Genomic DNA, 23,255 nt, shown 5'->3' on the forward strand with positions numbered 1-23,255 from the left:
ATCTGCTGAGCCACTCGCTCCACACAGCAAAACCTTCTTTTCTGTGATTTCTGACAACTTACATTCTTTTTTTGTGTAAGGAGCAGCTTCAGAACATAATTATAAAGGTGAAAAACCAAAGCGGTGCACTTATTTGGTCAAAAGTTTTAACCCAGTGACTACTGGTGTAAAAACAAGCTATTCCATCTTATTATTGCTTTAACAAATCCTATACAAATGTGCAAATTTACAAATTATGCTGCCAGGCTAACACCAATGAAACAGTGTTTCAAGACAATGCATGCTTTTTTCCTGTTGTTGCTCTTTTTAAGTTTCTTTTAATACTCAATAATTCTTTTATGGACACACTCCTTTACTCTATTATTTTTCCCTCTGCAGGAAGAAACTTGACCTCTACTTGAGCACTGGCAGCCAGCAGAGGCAAATCTTTTAATAAACACATATTGATCCTGTTGTTACACACCACAGTGTGGTTGCTGTGTAGAAAGTACAATCTATTACTGTTTCACAGACTGTGATTAAAACCTTACTTAACTTGAGTGACATATTCTAAGTTCTCCATGATGCTCTGTAACAAAGTATCACAACCACTAGATGGCACTGTTTGATTGTAAAATGAGGAATCGGAGGCTCTTCATACAAGGATGAACCAAAACATTAAAACTGCCTCCCTAATAATTTGTTGGCAGTGCAGCTCTCACCCTTCGGAGCACGGCCACAAGACCTGTGGGGGTGTCTCGGGACCCTGGCATCGGATTATTTGAATCCTGTGAGTTACAAGATGGGGCCTTCAGGGATCGGTCTTCTTCTGACTTAACAAGTCCATAAGTACCAGTGAATCCTAGTTTATGATGCATGGCACTAGCAGAGGGTTTGCAGCTGTCCTTATTAGGCGACAAACAGAAGAACAAATGATAGTGTGCAGACAATCTATCAGGACTAGAATGAGACATGGTCGGAATAGTAAAGTGTGCTTCTCCGTCTGTGGAGTTGGACATCTGCACCCGAAACACTGCAATCTGATCAAAAGGGAAACAGCAATCCATTCTTCCAAGACATGCTGATCTTTGTGCATAATGCTGCAGACTAATGAGCCCAATCTCACCTCCAAGCTTTGCAAGATCTCATTTAAATATGACCAAGGAGTGCTGACCTTAATGCACTTTCTCCCACATTCATCTGACATCAAGCTTTCTGGAAGTTTTTGCAAGCGCTTGAAGAGAGCCGACGGAAATGGCAAGGAGCCGATAAAATACTTGCAGATTAAATGTTCAACTTAAATTGTTGAACTGATGTTGATTATTTTGGACACTATTTGCCCCCCTTTGCTTTTGATAAAAATATTAAAGGAGTGTTTCTTGACTAAGAGAGCATTACCGAGACCAAAAACTGCAGGAAAATGTATCCAATCTGTCAACATTGTGATGTCTTTGAGTTCAAATGCTCTGATTCTGAAGAGATTTGGCAGCCTGATATAGTTAACCATTCCTCTCACATAGTTTTGCTGCAACATTTTCCCTTTGTAAACCTTCGAGACACCACTAGATGGTGCTGCTGAACATAAGCTGTCAGTGGGAAAATGTGAGGATAACCTCTAAAGCTGCAAGAGTGTGTGCACATATTACAGTGTGTGTATGTGTCTTTACGTGTGTGTTTGTGTGTAATGTGTTTTTGTAAGAAGTAAAGGTCAGGATGACAGATTCACAGAAAAAAAGAAAATCAAAAGCCTCGCCTTCCAAGCCGCAAACAGCAGCGCCTGCTAACAGCTTGTCTTTTAGAGTGCCAGTTATATTTATTTTGATTATTTATGTAAACCTTTATGTAGCTCTGAAAGACTCAATTTTAATTTATTGCCTGTTTCTAATAAAATCAGCTCTGGGCTTTTTTTTTTTGTTCGTTTCAGCCAGCTCTGCCTTTTGATGTGTTAACAGACAGATTCTGGGTTTGGATGCAGCTCTGCATCTCCACGATTGAAATTAGCCAGTTTAAGCTGCATTCAAAGACTCCCTTTGCCTGCGACCATTTAAAGACGCATCTCTCCTTCTGGCTTATGGTCTCTTTGAAGCATGTTTTAAAAGGCAGCCTTGCAGATACTCTCGCATCTGTCTCCATATGTCCCTGCACTTACCTGCTCTTCAAACAAGTCAGTCACCTGGCACTAGTCTGCTGTCAGCCAGGCAGGTTTCTATCTTCACAGCGCCATGAAACATCCGCTATCTGCTTTTAATTGGATATCTACATTTGGTTGTTCAGCAAAAGAGGCTTGGTTGTACCACTCTTCAAAAAGTCCCCTCCTTCAGCATCTGCTTATTTTCGGTGTGAAGCAGATTTGTCAGGTGGTGAGATGACAACTTCTGTCTGTTGAAACACGAGTAATATATGCACAAAAGAAATGTGGCATCCAGTTGCAGTAAGAAACTTGCTGATATTGCTGGTGGGTTGAATGAGGGTAATATATATGTACACACACACACACACACACACACACACACAGATATCGCTGTGATTACAGTGAGGTACATGTGCAAAGTACAATGAGGTCTCTACATGCTAGCTTTAGCTGCTGACACTTAGCTTCATGACAAATAAACACAGCTACCAATAAATACACTATATGCCAGGGTCAATTTTTTTTACTGTTTTGTACCTGCTTACATGCAGATATACACGTTTTTACACAGTCTCTAGACTTTTGCTAGGTGGACTGGTCTGTTTACCCCTACTAGACCTGCTCGTTTTAGGGGACCCTTTTACACCCTTCTGTGGTGTAACGAAGCAATAACAACTCCTTCAGTAATACAATATATTGCCAAAAGTATTCACTCACCCATCCAAATCATTGAATTCAGGTGTTCCAATTACTTCTGTGGCCCCAGATGTACAGTGGGGCAAAAAAGTATTTAGTCAGCCACCGATTGTGCAAGTTCCCCCACTTAAAATGATGACAGAGGTCAGTAATTTGCACCAGAGGTACACTTCAACTGTGAGAGACAGAATGTGAAAAAAAAAATCCATGAATTCACATGGTAGGATTTGTAAAGAATTTATTTGTAAATCAGGGTGGAAAATCAACACGTTCTCACTCCCAACTCGTCAAACGTGTGATGCATGGTCAGGCTCCCTCTGCTGCACTTATGGACGCACAGGGTACCCCTCTCGCGTCGGGAATTGACGTGAAGGGTCCGCGGAAGTGCCTTTTGTCGGTATATTTAGACATTTTCCAAATCACATTGTAGTGACGTCTACAGAACACAATAAATTATATAATGTAAACAACTACCTGAAAAACAGGTAGAACAATACTTTTGTATGGTTTATTGCATTTACGGAGGGAGTGATGTATGCTGGGTAATGGCACAGCTAGCTACTGGGTGACTTTATTCACCCGCTTCGGCTGTTATCAGTCCATACAATGGGCGTTATTAGCACAAACCAGTCCCATAGATATGGGCCATCTCCTGCTAGATTGTTCAGAAGGTTGTTCTCATCCATCCAGATGGAGGATCACTAACAGGAGCGTGGAAGACTCCAGAACCCACTCTGGCTGGAATCCGGTGGATATGCAGTGTTTACAGGTAAGACCATTTAAACGGACAGCATTTATAGAATGACTATTAAAAGTCAGCGAGTGTCAGTAATGTTAATGTGGTTATGTTAGTAATACACCGAGTGCTAATATAACAGCTGTAAGATGCATTTGTAGATGTTATTACGTGTTTTACCGTCTTTATGGTGCTAGCTTAAAGTTACGGTGTAAACGTTAGCCTATATTGGAGTAAAGCTGTTCCTGTTTAAACGATGTTAGCACAGAAATATTAGCTTCTGTCATGACTGATGAAGTTACTAGTTAATAAAGTTTTCAGTAAAGTGATTAATCGCAGCCACAGACTGACAGCAAATATCTCGATTAGCTTCAGTGCATCTATAATAAATATGTGCAAGTTTCAGTGCTTCGTTTAAACTGTATGATACTTATACTGACCCAGGGTCAGTGTAAAATACAATCCTAGCTGTGTGAACAAAGCCTGGCTCCTTTAATCCTGCATGACAAACCTCAGGATGCAGGTTATTATTACTCTTTCCTGCTGGCACACCTGTCACACCTGAGAGTCAGCTAGAAACTTACAGTGACGTGGACATCATGCAAAGACTGCCAGACTCTGTAATACTGCAAATGATCAGTGACTCAGGTTAACACTAAACTTTAAACGGCACCTCTGTGTCTCTGTGTGCTGAACATCTAGGATTGGGTCAGGCTGCATCAGCTGAAGCTGTTATTTGTATATATCAGTATTTTTTATTCAGGTGTGGGGAAAATACGTAAGACTGCAGTGAAGCGATGCAACAGATGAATCCCTGGCCAAAGGTATCGTACTTAAATCAGACTACTGATCCAGCCACATCAGCCTTTTGTGAGGTCTGTTTAAAGTAGACTAAAAGTGAACTGCAGGTTCCTGAGAGGTGGACTGTGAGCACAGAAACACATGTTCATACATACAGCTGCAGCAAACTTACATTCATTTTAAATAGATTTGTTACTCTGATGTCTGTCTCTGTGTTAGTCCTCTGACAGACTGGTGACCTGTCCAGGTGTGCTCTACCTGTGACTACTGGGACAGGCTCTAGCCTCTGTAATAGAAATGTTCTGTTATTCTCATTTAAAGTATTTAAGTGCTTATGCATGTGCTTAGTTGTGACACTGTTACTGTTCAGTGAAAGTTTCTAAAACTAGATGAACTTACTTCAGCGTCAGCAGTTTGAGAAAACAACTCCCTTTACAGGTGCTGATAAGGCCAAGGGCACAAAACAGCTTAACCATTGATCCGTTAGGTTTCATAGCGAGACACGTGAAGTGTGGTAGGATCAGTTTAACTTCCTCCCTCTTCCTTGGAATGCATAAAGGAGCAGGAGCACGACCTCTGTGGCAGCGCTGACATGGCTGAACTGTGATGTTTGATGTGTGCTGGCGCAGTAATAAATAGCTTGATCACAGCTCTTTCTGTGTTGCAGACTTTATTTAAAAAATTCCACGACACAGCCCCCCCCCCACTGTGAACATGAATTGAATATTCAGAAGACATTTGTTTAAATAGTTCTACAAATCTGAGCTGTTGGTGTGTCCTTGGATTGTGTGGTAATAATATTAGAGCCTGCAATCTTTCTTACTGAATCTCTACTATGAGTCATGTTACCTGAGATTAATTCTATGTTTACCTGTCAGCCTGGACGAATGTGCTGTGTGAAGGAAATTAAATTAAATCAGGTCTGAACTGCGTACATTTAAGGAACCTGTTCATATTTAATTGAAATATGAACCAGTGATTTTTTTGATTGCTGATTCCAAGAGAGTCTTTGTGGAAATCCTGTTTGGCTTTTTGTTATTTTAATTCTCTTCTCTGTTTTCCAGAACAGTTCTCCACAGTCACTGTCCACATGGGTCAGTGGGACCAAGAAGCACTCTGCTAATGTGTGGACTCTGACCAGCAACATCCAGCAAGACCCAGACAGCGTTTTCTATCTCCCAGCTGGAGTTTTTGTTTGTCTGTGACTGGAGAGTCAGATTTTGTTGAGCTTCACACTTGCAGAGGTAAGTCAGTTTGCAGAGATCCCTCCCACCCTGGCTTTTATGTGCTAGATTTCTTATCTGAAACAGTAATATTTCAGTGACTGCTGCTTATACCACAGGTTAATACACTCTACTGATCCCTGATGGGAGAATCATCAATTTTGGCAACAAAGAAGCCTGGTGGATGTTTGTTTACAGTCTGATGATGGGACATCATGCTCTGCATCTTCAAAGTTTGCCTCCTCATTATTATTCATACCCAGTAATGTGAAGTATGCTCATATCTACTATAACTGAACCAACCTGGTGCTCTTCATTTATGGAGGCTGTTGAGTCTGAATGTTGGATGTTGTGTATCTCGTGTTCTCTGGGCTTTGTTGTCCTCAGTCTTTTCGCAGGATCAGAAAACAAAACCAGGAGGCGCATAAATGTTTCTTCTCCATGATGTTTCTTCAAATGTTTCTTCTGGATGATGATAAGACTGACACGGGATGCCACCTTTGGTCTTGTGATGAAGCAAAGCTCAGGAAGAAGTGGGATTAAATGGTACCCACATGTGTGCTGCTGAGAAGGATGTACAGGGGCACCTGCAGCCAAATCCAAGCCTCAGGTTAGTTGTAGTTGCAGAATGCTACAGGACTGAGACATCTAAGGCATCAAATGTTTGATTAAACGGATGAAAAAGAGAAGTTTCTTCCCTATAATTATCACTTCTTAAAATCTGTAGCAACTTCAAGTCTGTCAGCGTGCTGAGCATGCTCAGAATGTGACAATATATTTTTGTTCAATATTGAATTTCTTTCAGTTGCAATTGTTAAATGAAAAAAATAAAAATATATATTCTTATAATTTAGCAAACTAATTTATCAAAAAAATATATACATATATCTGTATTAGTTTTAATAAATTAATTTGACAGCTGTATTGAAAATACCATATTGTATTCATACAGAATCAGTTTGGTATCATTGTTTGTCTGCTCACTGATTGTTGAAACTAAGAGCTGCTTTGATCTGTTAAGATCTAAAGTATCCAAAGTTGAGCTCTGATGTTTCTTCACCCCTGTGTGTGTGATATGTGATTTCCTACATGCTGGCAGAGCAGAGCAGCAGTTTGTGCTCACAGATGGTGACGGTGTGGAGAGACGGTGGTGTTTCCTCAGAAGAACCAGCAGAGTCACAAAGGACACCAGTCCATCTCACCACCTTGACTTGCTGACTGATGTTCGTCTGCACTGCACAGAGGAAATCAGCTGACCGAGGTTTGTCCAGTGACGTGTTATGAAATGTATATTTGTTTTATGCTTACAGATGTGTTTTTCTTGACAGAGGCTCTGCAGAGGTTAGACAAAGCAGAGAAAACATGTGCTTTACATTTTACTGTGATTTATTGAGATATTTGTTGCCTGATGTTCAGCAGGAATGCAGAAATAGAATCAAAGGGAGATGTTTTTGATGTATTTGTAATGATGTAAGTAAATCTTCAATATTATTTATTTGCTTGGTTATATTAGGAGTGTTTCTGAGTGAGGGGGGAGGAGTCATCATCCAGGTAAAGTGACGTAGATCCGTGGACACACTTGTCTCCCCTTTAAAGGAGACGATCCAAGTCATCCTTAAATGTTAGTGCTTTTAAATACACAAACATTTTTAAAGGACAAAAATGAACATCCAACTTTGACTGTAACACAAAATAAATCTTTGCATGTGTGTTTTCAAACTCTCAGATGGGCAGCATATCAGTCTTGGACTGTCTAACCTGCAGCACTGAATGACCACCACACATGAGCATGTTCCTGCAACATTCAGCATCTGATCCTTCATCTGTGTGCTTCTGCTTTTGGTAAGTAGAGTTACCCAACTCCAGTAACTCTAAACACATGCCATCCATTTCTGACGGCCTGGTTACTTCCTGTCAGTTACTTTAGAAACCATGTGGTCACCTGACCTAACACTGTTTCTTCTTCTTCCCCTTAATGTTCAAGTGTCACATGTCAAACAGCTGGAGAGGAAACTACACCAGTGTACTGGGATGTTTCAGCAACACGTGCCAGATGCTGTTCCTTCATGGTGACATCACCAGAGACAGCCCCACCCACCTCAGGACCTCACCATTGATCATGATGATTATAATGATGACAGCGAGCGGAACTAAGACTGTAAAAATCCACGACCAGAATGTTTCTTTCTAATTATGAATGAATACTGAGAGCCTCTTTCTCTGTTTTGTCTGTTTTGGGGTTGTTTTTTTTACCTCATTTGTTACTAACAAAGTTCACAAACTCACACAGTTTACATTCTGTATGTTTCCATCTTTACCAGCCACACTCTAACTGCATTTAAGAAAATAATCCTTAGAAATCGTTGTTTTTCTCTTTTGTAATTGATGATAATTCAGTGAATATACTGCGCTGCTTCCTTTTATTGTGTCACACATTGCTTTATGTTTTTCAGTTCCAGTTATTTTTTACTGCTGTTTGAATTCTCTGAATGTTTGACCCTGTAGACTGTTTGATGGACTGCTTGTCTTCCTGTTTGTTACCGCCGCCTGTTTTTTAATAAAGATTTGGATTTCTGACTTCAACACAGCCTCTGCGTGTCCTCCCTTTGTGTCCTCTTCCTCTGTGAATGTGTTGCATGTGTCACAGATTCATTTTATTAACAGCTTCCCCACAGTGAGTTGCATCAGCATTCATTCACAGCACATTTCAGAAGGATTCAGATTAATACAGTGATCTTACAGTCAGAATGATCCTGACAGAGTGCCACTGTGAATGATCTTTCATCAGGTCAATTTTAAAGTTCAGTATTTCAAAGCAGGAGTTATGAAGAATCATACTGGCATTAGGACTAATAATATGTACTTACAAAGTCAAAGTTTTTTAATTATGCTAGAATACTGGAAGACAATCAACTTTGTGTTTTCCGCATATTAATTATTCTGAAATAGAGACGGTGACCCTAACTGTACAGAAGCACTAAACAACTGACAATCTAACAGACATCATTGGCCCGAGCTGTCATGCACAGTGAGTCTGATCCTTTGCTGTGATAGTCTGACAAGCATGTTTCTGGTCAGTTTGGAACAAATAATATCACAATGTTGATCTTTTTTTCAATATTCCTTCTCTTTTACGACATAAACTGTGATCAAAGCTACTTATGTTCACAGCATGTAATAATACTGACAGTCCAGGGCATTGTGGTCTGTTGAGCTAGGGTTAGGGTTAGGGTTAGCAATTCAGACATATGTAATCAATATTAAACGTCTCTGACGTGGGCCACTGTCCGCAGTGTTGGGAAATCCATACCAGGCTGGAACGAGTCAAGGTAGGTGAGCATCCACGAGAAGACACAGCAGATGCATCCTACTGACAGGACCAGGAGACTCCAGAAGCCGAGCATCTTCTCTTCAGTGCCATCCTCTCCTGTCACCCTCTCTGCCCGCAGCTCTTTGAGTATGGGGTAGATAAGGGCGCAGAGAAACCCTTATTACTAATTTGTATTATAATTCAATTTTCATGAAATATTCATATTCAGTATCGGTCCTTTTATATTATAACCACGTATCCACCCAGGCTCATGGTGGGGCAGGGCTCTGTCCTGGGATGCTTGAGTACAAGGTAATGTACACCCTGGCCAGGTATCCAGTCTGTCAGAATTGTTTTCAATATTTGGTTCAAAAACACGAGTGACAACAAAAATCCAACTAGGATTCTTGCATATGATAAGATAAGATAAGATAACCTTTATTAGTCCCACACGTGGGAAATTTGTTTTGTCACAGTAGGAAGTGGACAGTGCAAAAGTTATGACGCAAAAATTAGAATACAATAAGAATAAATACAGTACACAGCTGTACAGAATAGAATAAAATAATATACTATATACAGTAGAATAAAATAGAATAAAAATATACAATAAGATAAAAATAGAATACGAATGCTATATACAACTGAGTAAAAATACAACGATGCCAGAAAAGATTATTGCACTTAGTGTTATTGCACATGTGTGGATGTGTGTGTTTGTTCAGTTAAAGTCTTTGTTGTGGAGTCTGACAGCAGTGGGGAGGAAAGACCTGCGAAATCTCTCCGTCCCACACCGTGGGTGCCGCAGTCTCCCACTGAAGGAGCTGCTCAGTGCTGTCACAGTCTGCTGCATGGGGTGGGAGACGTTGTCCAACAGGGATGACAGCTTAGCCGCCATTCTCCTGTCACTCACCACCTCCACTGGGTCCAGAGGGCATCCTAGAACAGAGCTGGCCCTTCGGATCACCCTGTTCAGTCTCTTCCTGTCCCCAGCAGAGATGCTGCCGCCCCAGCAGACCACACCATAAAAGATAGCAGAAGCCACCACAGAGTCATAGAAGGTCTTCAGGAGTGGGCCCTCCACCCCAAACGACCTGAGTCTCCGCAGCAGGTACAGCCTGCTCTGCCCTTTCCTGTAGAGGGCGTCTGAGTTATGAGTCCAGTCCAGTCTGTTGTTCAGATGAACACCAAGGTACCTGTAGCTGTCCACAGCCTCAATGTCCATACCCTGGATGTTCAGTGGTTGCAGTGGAGAATGCTTGTGCCTGCGGAAGTCTACCACCAGCTCCTTGGTTTTACTGGCGTTGATCTGGAGGTAGTTCAGCTGGCACCAGTCCACAAAGTCTTGGGTCAGACCTCTGTACTCCTTGTCGTCCCCATCAGTGATGAGGCCGACTATTGCAGAGTCATCAGAGAACTTCTGCAGGAAGCACTGGGTGGAATTGTGGGAGAAGTCTGCAGTGTAGATGGTGAAGAGGAACGGAGCCAGAACCGTTCCCTGTGGGGATGAATGAAGTCTGTCTTTGACTGTATTGTCCAGCTGATCCATCAAACCCCCAGCAGGTGAACCTTATTCATGACATAACACGGCAACAATGTAAAAAATGAAACAGCAACAGTCTAAATGTAAAGTGCATTCTAAACTGCTCTTCAATAAATCATATGCAAAGAGTCATTCAGGTCTGTAAAACGTGAACTACAGAACCCAGAGTCTTCATCATTAAATCTCTGGTTGCTTCATTTTTCTATCCTATATCAGATACTTTAAGGTTAGCTTAGGTAAAGTTGCATTCTCATGGTGAGGCAAAGTGCTTTATGTGTGTGTGTGCGTGTCATGAACGGCTATAAAAGGCCTATAATTAAAGAACAAAGCGGGGTTTGAGTTCGAGTTGCGGCAGACTGTCACTACTTGTAAATGGAACGCAGCCTCCCTACGGCGGACAGCTAATAACAGGAATCGGACGCGGTCCACCCAAGTCCACAGCAACCACCATAGCAACCGCCTAGCATGACCTTAAAAACATGTTCTGTCTTCATAACTATCAAAAACGTGAAATGATTTGCAAAGTGTGAAAGTGTTACAGCTGCAGAGAGCTATGGCGGTATCTTTGGAAGCTGTTAACATAGCTAATAATATACGATGTAACCATGGAGACAGTCAGTCACGTGAGCTAGCGGTGCACGTTTACTACAGTGAATAAGGTGATTGCGTCCACACGCTGCAGAGGGTAAAGACATTACTTCAATATTGTTTTATATTGATATATATTTGCCTTCTGTTGACCATCACCTCAGGTTCACCATTACAGTTTCAGCAGACAGATGCACACTGTCTAAATATGAACACATTCAAAAACTCATGTCTCAGAAATAAGCACAGCTGTTCATGTTTGTCATTAGAGTTTTATTTGTAAGAAAATTATGAGCTTCATATTGTGTATCAAATAAAAGAACATTTCACAACTCTGAGTCAACAGAAACAGGTAACAGAAATGTCTCTAATGTAGACATGTACAGTGTAGTGTAAGCATTAAAAGATCATAAAGGAAACACTAACATTCATGTGAAACTAATTGTAATAAAAAAATGAACAGGTGGTTAATAGATGTAAAAGAAAGAATCTGAAAACAACACTTTTTTGGTCTAAGTGATCAAAGTAGAAAACAGAACTGATGTTCAAGAACAAACCGTAGCTGCACTAATATTACACATCTCCATTGTTGTGGTGAACAGACATGTTGCTTTTAAAACCACATGCAGTGTGTGACCGTGACTGTTCACTGAGACCATGAACGCCACTTTGCTGAAGCCTTCGCCTTCTTCTTCTTCTTCTTCTTCTTCTAAATTGGAAGCAGAAGGAGCATGAGCTGCTTTGATCTACTGAAATGAAAAAGCAGAACATCTGAGCTGAAACCAGTCAGCTGAAATCATTAAGACAGGAACAAATTCAATGCAGTGTCTCAGGTGGCTTAGCCTGTTACAACTGTTGATACAAGCTAAATACGGTTAACACACAGTGTCAGGGAGCTCCAGTGTGGGAACTAGTGGCTTTAGGGCTTTAGGTTTGTAGTCATTTAACTTTCATCCATTCATTCATTTAATTCAGGAGGAAGAAATGTCAGGTTGATGCAGGCTGGTTACATGCATTTGGTCCCATGCTGTCTTTAACTAAATGACTTGGTTCACTTTATGGCTGGACTGTATGTGGGGTTATATCATGTTATTTGGGCAGGAGTACCTGTCCCCTGTTAGACTTAGAAAGCTTCTCCATAAGTAGAGTTTCTAACTCTTCTAGCACATCTGTGGCTGACAGCTTTTTGGTGGCTCTTTTTACCCCACACTGGTTGTGAGTGTGTAAATAGCCCCACTAGTTCTTTTGGGTTGCAGTTAACTTGGGAGGAAGGGGTGGGTCTGCCATGACTAGATGAATAACAATTATCTGGGATACATAAATTTCATAATGCATGCATATATCTCTATAAACCTGCCTGAGGGCTGCCATTTTTACATTCAGTTATTTCTCTGCTGGATCTAAATAATGAATGTGTTACAGTTAAACTGACACTGGTCAGTGTAAATGGCTCATTGGGACACAGAAACCTTTAAATTAAACCTGATATTGAGTGTCAAACAATATCAAAGCTGTAAAAGCTGTTTACAGTCAGAATTTATAAAACTATGATTGTAAATAAATTCAAACAAGTGAGCTTTTCTCTTTGTGCTGAACATCAACACTGTGACTTCTTAGACTGTAAGCTTTACTTTAGCACAACCAGTTGTAGAAGCCGTCACTCCAAATGTCTTTGATAACAAGAAAAAAATACCTTTTCAGTCCACGGCCTGAAGTTCTTCTCCGACATCTTCTGCCATCGGCTTTGTCTGCTGGTTTGAAGACAATAAACCACAACAAGATGATTTAGTCACTTTGTCTGCATCATGCAGCTCGAATGTGTCGTGTAACGATGTTGAATAGCCGTCGTTATCCCTCTGCTGCGTCAGTAGGATTGTACTGTACAGCATCTCATTGATATGTGAGGAATGCTAATGTAACACGATAACAGACTTACATCATTAAAATATAAAGGGCAGGAGATATTTAGATATTTTTATATTTATATTACATTTTATAGCTGACGGATATTACTAAATAGATAGAATTTACTAAATAGCTGGATGAACATGAAAAATATGTCTATAATAACAAATGACCATGAGAGCCAGTAGAATTAATTCAACTGGACACTCGAAAGACGTCCTTAAATGCTCTTTAAGTGGCAGAACAGATGAACAAACAGTTAATTGCTTACTTGAGATGAAATCTGCTCAGCTACTTTGAAAACAGCTTCTAACTGGTTCCTCCTTTAACAGGATGACTGCTCAGGGGTAAGGCCATCATGCAGTCCAGCAACCTTTATGGTTCTGCTTTGATTCACCAGGAACTATTAGGGAAACCTTCCAGCGCCACCTGTGAAAGACACAGGCATAAACATACAAACATTTATTAACATGTTCCACAGTCTTCCAGTTTGATTTTCTCATCCTGTGGACAACAACGTACATGGATGCAGGTTTATTGTTAACTTTTGTAAGGTTTATTTAGTGAACATATCCAGCTGCAGCTCCACTGTGATCCTGAGCTGGATAAGCACTTAAGAAAATGTGTCAATAAATGGACATACATCAACTTACTATATTTATCCAAACAGACGGGACCAATAATGCTTCACTGAGTCAGAGACTTTAATGTCTCTTCTATGTAAGAATGTCTCGTGCTGATATACCTGCAAACTTGACAACAAAGGTTTTTCAGACTACATGTAGCTGTCCTCTATGTCAGCTAACACATTTACATTTATGTCACACTTATTTCTGCTTTCCCATTTTATAATTATTACTTACATTTTGATTAGATACCTTGAGTTTGTAAATGATCAGATTACATAATTGGAATACAATGTATCCAATTCAGGGTTGCGGGAGGATGAAGCCTATCCCAGCTGATACAGGACAAAGACAGGCTGCCAGTTTATCGCAGGGCTAACACAATATGTGTAACAGAAAATCCACTTAAATGTTTGATATTTCTTATAATAATCATAATTATGACTATTATTTAAAGGTTTCTTTAAATAATACATTTTGATTTTTTATAACCTCTAAAATATAAACCTGAGCTGTTTCAGATTCTGACCTCTGACCTCACTGCAGCTCCCTCTTGGAAGTACGTCTGCTTCTTGTCTACCCCCAGTGTTGACCGCCTGCCCTTGATATCACGTACTGTACCTGAGGAACAAAAAAGGACAAACACTTGCCTTCATTTAAGAAGTACATTCATACAGAGGTAATCTATGGAAACACACTAGTTCAACCTTTGGGAGAAATCAGTTCCTGTGAAACATTTCTGTAAATGAACATCATGTGGAGAATGAATGAAATGAGTTCTTCAGGTGACTCAGCAGTCCCACACTGACAAATGAAATCTAGTTAAACTATTAAGCATATTTGCTCTTCTGAAATCTGTTTTAAACAACAACAAACATAAATTAGTAACAAAAATACAGCTGAGTAGAGGCTTTACAAACCACCAGCAGCCATAATGCTAAATTTTAATCTTCAAATGTTTCTGAGCCGTCTTCAACCTGCTTTTAACACATTAAAGTCCCACAGTCAATGCAGCCTGACTCAATCCTAAATGTTCAGCACACAGAGACACAGAGGTGCCGTTTAAAGTTTAGTGTTAACCTGAGTCACTGATCATTTGCAGTATTACAGAGTCTGGCAGTCTTTGCATGATGTCCACGTCACTGTAAGTTTCTAGCTGACTCTCAGGTGTGACAGGTGTGCCAGCAGGAAAGAGTAATAATAACCTGCATCCTGAGGTTTGTCATGCAGGATTAAAGGAGCCAGGCTTTGTTCACACAGCTAGGATTGTATTTTACACTGACCCTGGGTCAGTATAAGTATCATACAGTTTAAATGAAGCACTGAAACTTGCACATATTTATTATAGATGCACTGAAGCTAATCGAGATATTTGCTGTCAGTCTGTGGCTGCGATTAATCACTTTACTGAAAACTTTATTAACTAGTAACTTCATCAGTCATGACAGAAGCTAATATTTCTGTGCTAACATCGTTTAAACAGGAACAGCTTTACTCCAATATAGGCTAACGTTTACACCGTAACTTTAAGCTAGCACCATAAAGACGGTAAAACACGTAATAACATCTACAAATGCATCTTACAGCTGTTATATTAGCACTCGGTGTATTACTAACATAACCACATTAACATTACTGACACTCGCTGACTTTTAATAGTCATTCTATAATCAGAATCAGAATCAGAATCAGAATGGGTTTATTGCCAGATGTTGAGGTTTACAACATTAGGAATTTGCTGCGGTGCTTCAGTGCAAACAATAAGAATTAAAGTGCTATGTAGAAAGAAAGATATGTGCATGAGATATACATGAGATATATACATGAGAATAAGAATTAAGAGTGCTACGTAGAAAGATATATACATGAGTGCAGGTGGTGATCAGTGCCAGACATGAAATGAAGCAGTGACACAGCGTAGGGTCATGTGTTCGTGGCGGGGACAGTCATGTGGTTAAATGCTGTCCGTTTAAATGGTCTTACCTGTAAACACTGCATATCCACCGGATTCCAGCCAGAGTGGATTCTGGAGTCTTCCACGCTCCTGTTAGTGATCCTCCATCTGGATGGATGAGAACAACCTTCTGAATAATCTAGCAGGAGATGGCCCATATCTATGGGACTGGTTTGTGCTAATAACGCCCATTGTATGGACTGATAACAGCCGAAGCGGGTGAATAAAGTCACCCAGTAGCTAGCTGTGCCATTACCCAGCATACATCACTCCCTCCGTAAATGCAATAAACCATACAAAAGTATTGTTCTACCTGTTTTTCAGGTAGTTGTTTACATTATATAATTTATTGTGTTCTGTATACGTCACTACAATGTGATTTGGAAAATGTCTAAATATACCGACAAAAGGCACTTCCGCGGACCCTTCACGTCAATTCCCGACGCGAGAGGGGTACCCTGTGCGTCCATAAGTGCAGCAGAGGGAGCCTGACCATGCGTCACACGTTTGACGAGTTGGGAGTGAGAACGTGTTCGGAAAATAAGTATTTGGTCACCTCAACCAAGGAAAATCTCTGCTCTCACAGACCTGTAACGTCTTCCGTAAGAAGCTTTTCTGTCCCCCACTCGTTACCTGTATGAATGGCACCTGTTTGAACTCATCATCTGTATAAAAGACACCTGTCCACAGCCGCAAACAGTCAGACTCCAAACTCCGCCATGGCCAAGACCAAAGAGCTTTCGAAGGACACCAGGAAAAGTATTGTAGACCTGCACCAGACTGGGAAGAGTGAATCTACAATAGGCAAGCAGCTTGGTGTGAAAAAAATCAACTGTGGGAGCAATCATCAGAAAATGGAAGACATACAAGACCACTGATAGTCTCCCTCGATCTGGGGCTCCACGCAAGATCTCATCCCGTGGGGTCAAAATGATCATGAGAACGGTGAGCAAAGGTCCCAGAACCACACGGGGGGACCTGGTGAATGACCTGCAGAGAGCTGGGACCAAAGTAACAAAGGTCACCATCAGTAACACACTACAACGGCAGGGAATCAAATCCCGCAGTGCCAGACGTGTTCCGCTGCTGAAGCCAGCGCATGTCCAGGCCCGTCTGAAGTTTGCCAGAGAGCACATGGATGATACAGCAGAGGATTGGGAGAATGTCATGTGGTCAGATGAAACCAAAGTAGAACTTTTTGGTATAAACTCAACTCGTCGTGTTTGGAGGAAGAAGAATACTGAGTTGCATCCCAACAACACCATACCTACTGTGAAGCATGGGGGTGGAAACATCATGCTATGGGGCTGTTTTTCTGCCAAGGGGACAGGACGACTGATCCGTGTTAAGGACAGAATGAATGGGGCCATGTATCGTGAGATTTTGAGCCAAAACCTCCTTCCATCAGTGAGAACTTTGAAGATGAAACGAGGCTGGGTCTTCCAACATGACAATGATCCAAAACACACCGCTCAGGCAACAAAGGAGTGGCTCCGTAAGAAGCATTTGAAAGTCCTGGAGTGGCCTAGCCAGTCTCCAGACCTCAACCCCATAGAAAATCTGTGGCGGGAGTTGAAAGTCCGTGTTGCTCGGCGACAGCCCCAAAACATCACTGCTCTCGAGAAGATCTGCATGGAGGAATGGGCCAAAATACCAGCTACTGTGTGTGCAAACCTGGTAAAGACCGATAGTAAACGTTTGACCTCTGTTATTGCCAACAAAGGTTATGTTACAAAGTATTGAGTTGTATTTTTGTTATTGACCAAATACTTATTTTCCACCCTGATTTACGAATAAATTCTTTACAAATCCTACCATGTGGATTCATGGATTTTTCTTTTTCACATTCTGTCTCTCACAGTTGAAGTGTACCTCTGGTGCAAATTACTGACCTCTGTCATCATTTTAGGTGGGGGAACTTGCACAATCGGTGGCTGACTAAATACTTTTTTGCCCCACTGTATAAAGTCAAGCACCTATGTGTGCAGACTGCTTCTACAAACATTTATTAAAGATGGGTTGCTCTCAGGAGATCGATGAGCTTCAGCTCAGCGTGGTACTGTCACAGGTCCAGTCATTAAATTTCTTCACTGCTAAATATTCCATGGTCAGCTATTAGTGGTATTACAACAAAGTGGAAGCGATTGGCGATGACAGTAACTCAGCCACAAAGTGGTAGGTCACATAAAAAGGTCAGCATACACTGAAGCACAGAACGCACAGAGGCCAGAGGCTTTCTGAGTCAAGTGTGACATACTGACAAACTTCATGTGGCCTTCAGATTAGCTGAAGACCAGTGTGTAGAGAGCTTCATGGAATGGGTTTCTATGGCCGAGCAGATGCATCCAAGCACAATTCAAAGCATCGGATGCAGTTTTGTAAAGCACGCCACCACTGGACTCTAGAGACGTGTTCTCTGGAGCTACAAATCATGCTTCATTGTCTGCCAATCTGATGGACAAGTCTGGATTTGGTTATTGCCAGGGGAATGGCACTTGTGTAACTGCATTGTGCCAAGTATAAAGTTTGGTGGAGTGGGGATTATGGTGTGGGGCTGTCTGTCAAGGCTGGGCTCCTTAGTTCCAGTGAAACTTTATGTAAACACCAGTGCACAAAGCAAGTTCCATAAGAACATGGATGAGTGGGTTTGCTGTGGAAGAACTTGACTGGCCTGCCCAGACTCTTGATCTCAGCCTGATATAACACACAGTCTGCGATGAGTTAGCGCGTTGACTGCGAACCACTCCTTCTCATCCAACATCAGCGTCTGATCTCACAAATATGCTTCTGGAAAAACGCTCAGAAATTTCCATAATCACAAGGGAGGGCCGACATCATATTAACCCTATGGGTTGAGAACGGGATGTGACTCAAGTTCGTATGCGTGTGAAGGCTGATGAGCGAATGCTTTTTGGCAATACAATGAATGTCACATTGGAGACAGAGACGCACATGATTCACTGAGCATTTCTTCTTCACTCATCTCTTTTCACTCTGTTTATACACCTGTTACTGAGTAGAAGCAGTTTTAATGTTTTATTCTGTCTTTTATTGGTTTGGTTTTATAAACATGGTTTATCCATGTTTGTATGTATTTTAATTTAATTGATTTTATTTAAAGTTTTTATTTTACTTCCTACCCACGTCATAATCAAAGCACACTGCATAAAAAGAGGTAAGTCAACAGAAGTCACAGAGCCCAGGCAGTCAGCAGAGGAGTCGCAGAGCATGCACAGAAGTGGCACAAGCATGAAGACCGCAGAGCTTCAGCAGAGCAGCAGGCTGGAGAAGCCAGACAGATGCCAAGGAGATTGGCCCTGGAAGTGTCTGCAGAACTGGTGTTGGATATGGTGGAGGAGTTGTATGGAGTAAGGCCTTTCTCAGTGAGATGCAACCAATGAAAATGAGGGATTTCTGTGATAGTTGGTGCTAGAACATCTATTTCAAGACTGTTGCACGTGTCATACATTTTATATACGTGTGGGACTTTTAGCTTGGTTTTGGTTTTAGTTTTTTTATTGTAAATAAATGTTATCTGCTACTCTTGACTTTTGTACTCCTTGGCCATGACCGCTATTTATTTTATTTATTTGTTTTTAGCTGCTCTCCACCTGATCAAAAAGGACCTCCCTCTTCCTTCTCCTTTTCCCCCATTGCCCACCACTATTGCATTTAATCATTAGCAATTAAATCAGTTAGACTCCAGCTCTATTGTGTGTCCTTTGTCCCGTGTCTCTTCGTTCTGATTGCCGGGGCTTCTTTCTATTATTGGAGGGTATTTCTTTACCCTAAAATGTAAAGTGCCTTGAGATGACTATTGTTGTGAATTGGCGCTATATAGATAAAACTGAATTGAGCACAACAATAGTCTCAATTGAACATTTCTATAAGACCCTTGTGCTTTTAATTAGAAGGCATGATAATCATCGAATAAATAACCTTAATCAGCAAATCACTGTGCGGGTCTGAGGAAGATCATTTCTAGTCCAACAAGTCTTTGCTGATACTTCAAATCAGACATTTTAGACCTCTCTATTGTTACGAACTGAAAATATAAGTTCATTTGACCATTTATCAAAATATATTTAATTTATAGTTGAATGATGAATATTATTGAAGGTCTAGCCTCTCAGCTTTGATGTGAAGAGAAACAGCAGGGAAATTTCAAGCCTCAGTGTTTGAAGGAAACTGGATATATAAACATGAATAAGATATCAATTTGTCAAGAATACTTTGCAGGCAGTGGCCATCCTGAGTCCTGACTTAACATCCAATCCCAAAAGACTGTGCTTCCCACCTGGCTACTCTTTTCCAGGGCTTTTCCTGAAGATGTGTTTCAGTCTTCAGCCCCATTGGGTTTGAGATCTGGTGAGTTGCTCACCCAGGTAAAAATAATAAACCTGCTTTCCAATTTGGGTCATTGTCCTTCTGTGCTGTGCCATCCAGAGAACTTTTCAGAATCTGAGCAAACAGTAAAATTTTTTCAGAGTTCATGTGGCTGTTTCTGTCTTTTGTCCCATTCTCCGAAACACTGGTGACTCAGCCCATGCATCAAGCATCACACCAATGCACTGGGTTTTACAGGCTCTGTCCTGGGCTTTTCATCATTTATCACATTATTTTAAAATACATGACTGTGTACAAAAATAGTTTTAATTCTTCAAGGGCTAATGTAATATATTTTGTTCAGTGCCTTAAATGAAAAAGTGAAAGTCTTCCCTCTAATCCCATATAAAACAACTGTGACTTGAATACACTTTGGTACAAAACTTAAAATGAAAGTTGCATCCAAGAATATATGGAGCTGTCTATATTTAATCTCAGCTCGCTGCCAAGATTCAGATATAGTGAATTCCCTCAGACCCACATGATCAATTTCAGAGTAACATTAAACATTAAAAGACAGAGAAGCAAGAAGCCACTTACCAGAAGAACACTTGGCTTAATGCTCCTCTGGGAAATCAGGGTTATGGTCACTGCAATCGTTTCATCATGATCGTGATTGAATGATTATGTCTTTTTTTTCATCTGCGTGGGTCCAGTATTTTATAAATGTTAAAACACCTCGTTGATTACACTCACAGTTTGCCTAGAGGTGAGTAATATTTTCCTCATTCTCTGTGGTCTGGTTCTTGTTCATCATTACACGGCCAGCATTTATGTATTTCATTCATTATTATCAGTATACTGAATATATAAGACTTGACCTCATTGTACTAGGAAAATGGGAAGAAGTGCATATTGAAACATGTGCAAACATAGATGGAAATAAGGCATAATATACAGTAAGGCCGTATATGAGGCAAAACAGAGTTTGTACAGTTCTAATAAGCTCAAACATTAATGTTTCATATGACAACATTTTTTTTCTTCAGCACAGCCTGAACTGTATTAGGTGAGCTTTCATTAAATAGTCTTCAGGAAAAGTTAAAAACAAAACATGAACCTACTTTTCTGTGTGCATAATTTTAAATTGGACAGCACCACTGACTGAAATGCAGACCCAAACCGTGACAGAGCCCCACCGTGTTTTACAGATGGCTGCAGACGCTCGCTGTTGTACCGCTCTTCTGATATCTGCCTTGCATAATTAAAAAGACTTAAACTAAAATTTTCAACTTTGGGTTTGTCTCCTTATCAGACCCGTTGCTACAGATTTACAGTGCTGTTGTTGAAAAATCTGGCATAATTCAAACTCTGCTCCTTATTTCCCTTCCCTTAAAAAAGCTTCTAGGTCAATGTGAGGCTGTGTCAGGCAGGAGGTGGACTCAAATGCAGGACTCAGACACAAAAGGTGAACTCAAGGCAGCAGCTTTATTGCTGGGAAAAATAACTAAAACATAAGCACAAAAACAAACTAAAATCCTCAACGTGAAAAACAGGAAAAGAACATTGTGAAAGTAGAAACATGGAACGCAAAGAGACTTATACACATAAGGAAGCACAACGCAACACAGAGCAAGGAAAACACAGGGCTTAAATACACACTGGAGCAATCAGGGAATGGGAGACAGGAGGGAAACACAGCTGGGAGAAATCAGAGCTAACAAGACAAGGGGAAGCAAAACCAGATACACTGCACACAGGAGTGGGATTACCAACATAAAACAGGAAGCACACAACAGGCACAGAGACAGACTAGACACTGAACATAGAGACCTGACTGACTGGGGAGACAGAGGGAACAAGGAGACGAGACATGACACAACAAAGAACATGAGAAAGGCAAAAATAAGAGAAACCAAAATCCTAGCACTAAATATATAAACTAAACCATTACAAAACACTGGGTCACACATCCAGTACCATGACATTCTTGACAGCCACAGATGCTTTTTTATGACTCCCACTTCTTCTTTTGTCCCCCATGTGTCCAGTATCCTCAAATTTATTAAGCACATGTAACCACTGACTCATTTTAAATAGTTTAGGACAGCCAAACTACGGACCAGTTGCTAGGTTCGGCAGGGCTACAATAGAAAGCGAGGCGAATGCAGAATGAAATGGCTGGAGACAGGAATTTGAGCAGCAACAGTTATTATTTTGCACAAAAATGAAATAAACAAGACACAAATTCCACATTGACAGTAGTAGTGATAATAACCATAACAATAAGAAGAAGAAGCCGGCAAAACAAAAATAACCCCAAAAATAGTCGTTTGAGCTCAATATTCAATTGTCTTTTTGTCTTTGGTCATTTGTCAAGTCAAAAATTCTTAGTCTAGTTCTTGTTCTCTTTCGTTTGTGGTTTGTGTGTTACCACTTGGGAGTCTCCGTCGAGGAAGAAGAGTAAGTTCCTCTGCAAAGTTCAGTCTGGGCTCAGGCTCACCATCTCCATCCGGAGAGAATCCATTGGAATCCAAAATCTTAGTTCCTTCCACACGGACAAGGAAAAAAAACCTAGCCTGCACAACAATATTAACATTATTGTACACAGCCAGCTCCGTTTCTTCTCTTGTATCACAGCTATAGCTTTAGTTCTTTATCTCTTTTCACATTTCTTTCACATTACCACAGTAATACATTACATGCATGCTTTGAATATATCTCTCGTTATACATGAAATTATTTTAACCATGTAAAACAACAAATGAATTTCTTGTTCTCTTTTTAACCATGAAATTATGATTAATAGGTATAACCAGCAAGATAATACATTTTTCCAATCATCCTTCGAGTATGCTAAACAAATCCTACCACAACAGCATTTCAACCGTTTTTAAACAGCAAATTACCACTCGCGAATCGGTATGAACAGAAGAAACAACTTTTAGCAACAGACTAACACATTATTAACTTTTCAAACCCATGGGCTAAACTCACCAAAATGTTAGAAAATTCCGCACGAGCTATCCGTGACCTGTCTCATCTATTTCCACGTGCGAAAAGATCTAGCTCATGTGAAATGATGGTCTGGTGTTTCGGAAGACGGGGCTAAAACCACCTTCAACCAATGAAAAAGGCATTTATCCCTTGTGATCCAGCAACAGAAAAATAAAGTTTGCTAGAGGATCACACTTCCTTTTTTCAAAATAAATGTTTCTTTTCGAAATAAAATAATGAAAATACATTTATACAATCAAAACGAAAACAAGAAAAAAATAACAAAAGGTAGTTTTCTCTACTGGGTTACACACACACTGCACATCATGCTAAGATTTGTCACATTTTCAGCTAACAGCTCTTTGGGAATTCCCCTGTCAATGAAAAAAATCCTATTTTTGTCTGTCAAACTGTTTTAATTTATAGATTCAACTAAAGAA

General features: G+C 40.5%; 1 protein-coding gene and 2 long non-coding RNA genes across 12 annotated transcripts in view; 1 reads left to right on the forward strand and 2 right to left on the reverse strand.

The window, feature by feature from the left end:
• Positions 1–16,067, reverse strand: part of LOC309704410 (uncharacterized protein) — a 342,365-nt gene extending 326,298 nt beyond the window's left edge. The window contains exons 1-6 of one of the 6 annotated variants that reach the window (XR_014276253.1): positions 15,894–16,067; positions 15,522–15,600; positions 14,068–14,159; positions 13,184–13,341; positions 12,701–12,758; positions 11,265–11,756 (exon numbers count right to left, since the gene is read on the reverse strand). The gene's annotated coding sequence lies outside the window, so the exon portion shown is untranslated. Of the gene's footprint in view, positions 1–11,264; positions 11,757–12,700; positions 12,759–13,183; positions 13,342–13,561; positions 14,160–15,521 lie in introns of those variants that run through there. The other 5 variants (XR_014276254.1, XR_014276255.1, XR_014276256.1 and 2 more) reach the window with 5 other exon arrangements.
• LOC309705170 lies at positions 3,116–8,149 on the forward strand. Of its 5 annotated transcripts, none has more exons than XR_014276510.1 (7): positions 3,116–3,575; positions 4,292–4,366; positions 5,408–6,176; positions 6,666–6,827; positions 7,080–7,187; positions 7,293–7,408; positions 7,551–8,149. It is a non-coding gene; the product is annotated as an uncharacterized lncRNA (long non-coding RNA). The 5 variants fall into 5 exon arrangements; XR_014276511.1 differs by having other exon boundaries at positions 5,413–6,176; XR_014276514.1 differs by lacking the exon at positions 4,292–4,366 and having other exon boundaries at positions 3,123–3,575; positions 5,408–5,587; positions 5,686–6,176.
• Positions 16,068–21,287: 5,220 nt separating the features above from the next.
• Positions 21,288–23,001, reverse strand: LOC309704258. The gene is made up of 2 exons (XR_014276178.1): positions 22,816–23,001; positions 21,288–22,397 (listed from the first exon to the last, which is right to left on the reverse strand). It is a non-coding gene; the product is annotated as an uncharacterized lncRNA (long non-coding RNA).
• Positions 23,002–23,255: the final 254 nt, after the last annotated feature.

The sequence above is a fragment of the Aulonocara stuartgranti genome, assembly GCF_965226115.1.
Source record: "Aulonocara stuartgranti genome assembly, chromosome: 4".
Taxonomy (NCBI): Eukaryota; Metazoa; Chordata; class Actinopteri; order Cichliformes; family Cichlidae; genus Aulonocara; species Aulonocara stuartgranti.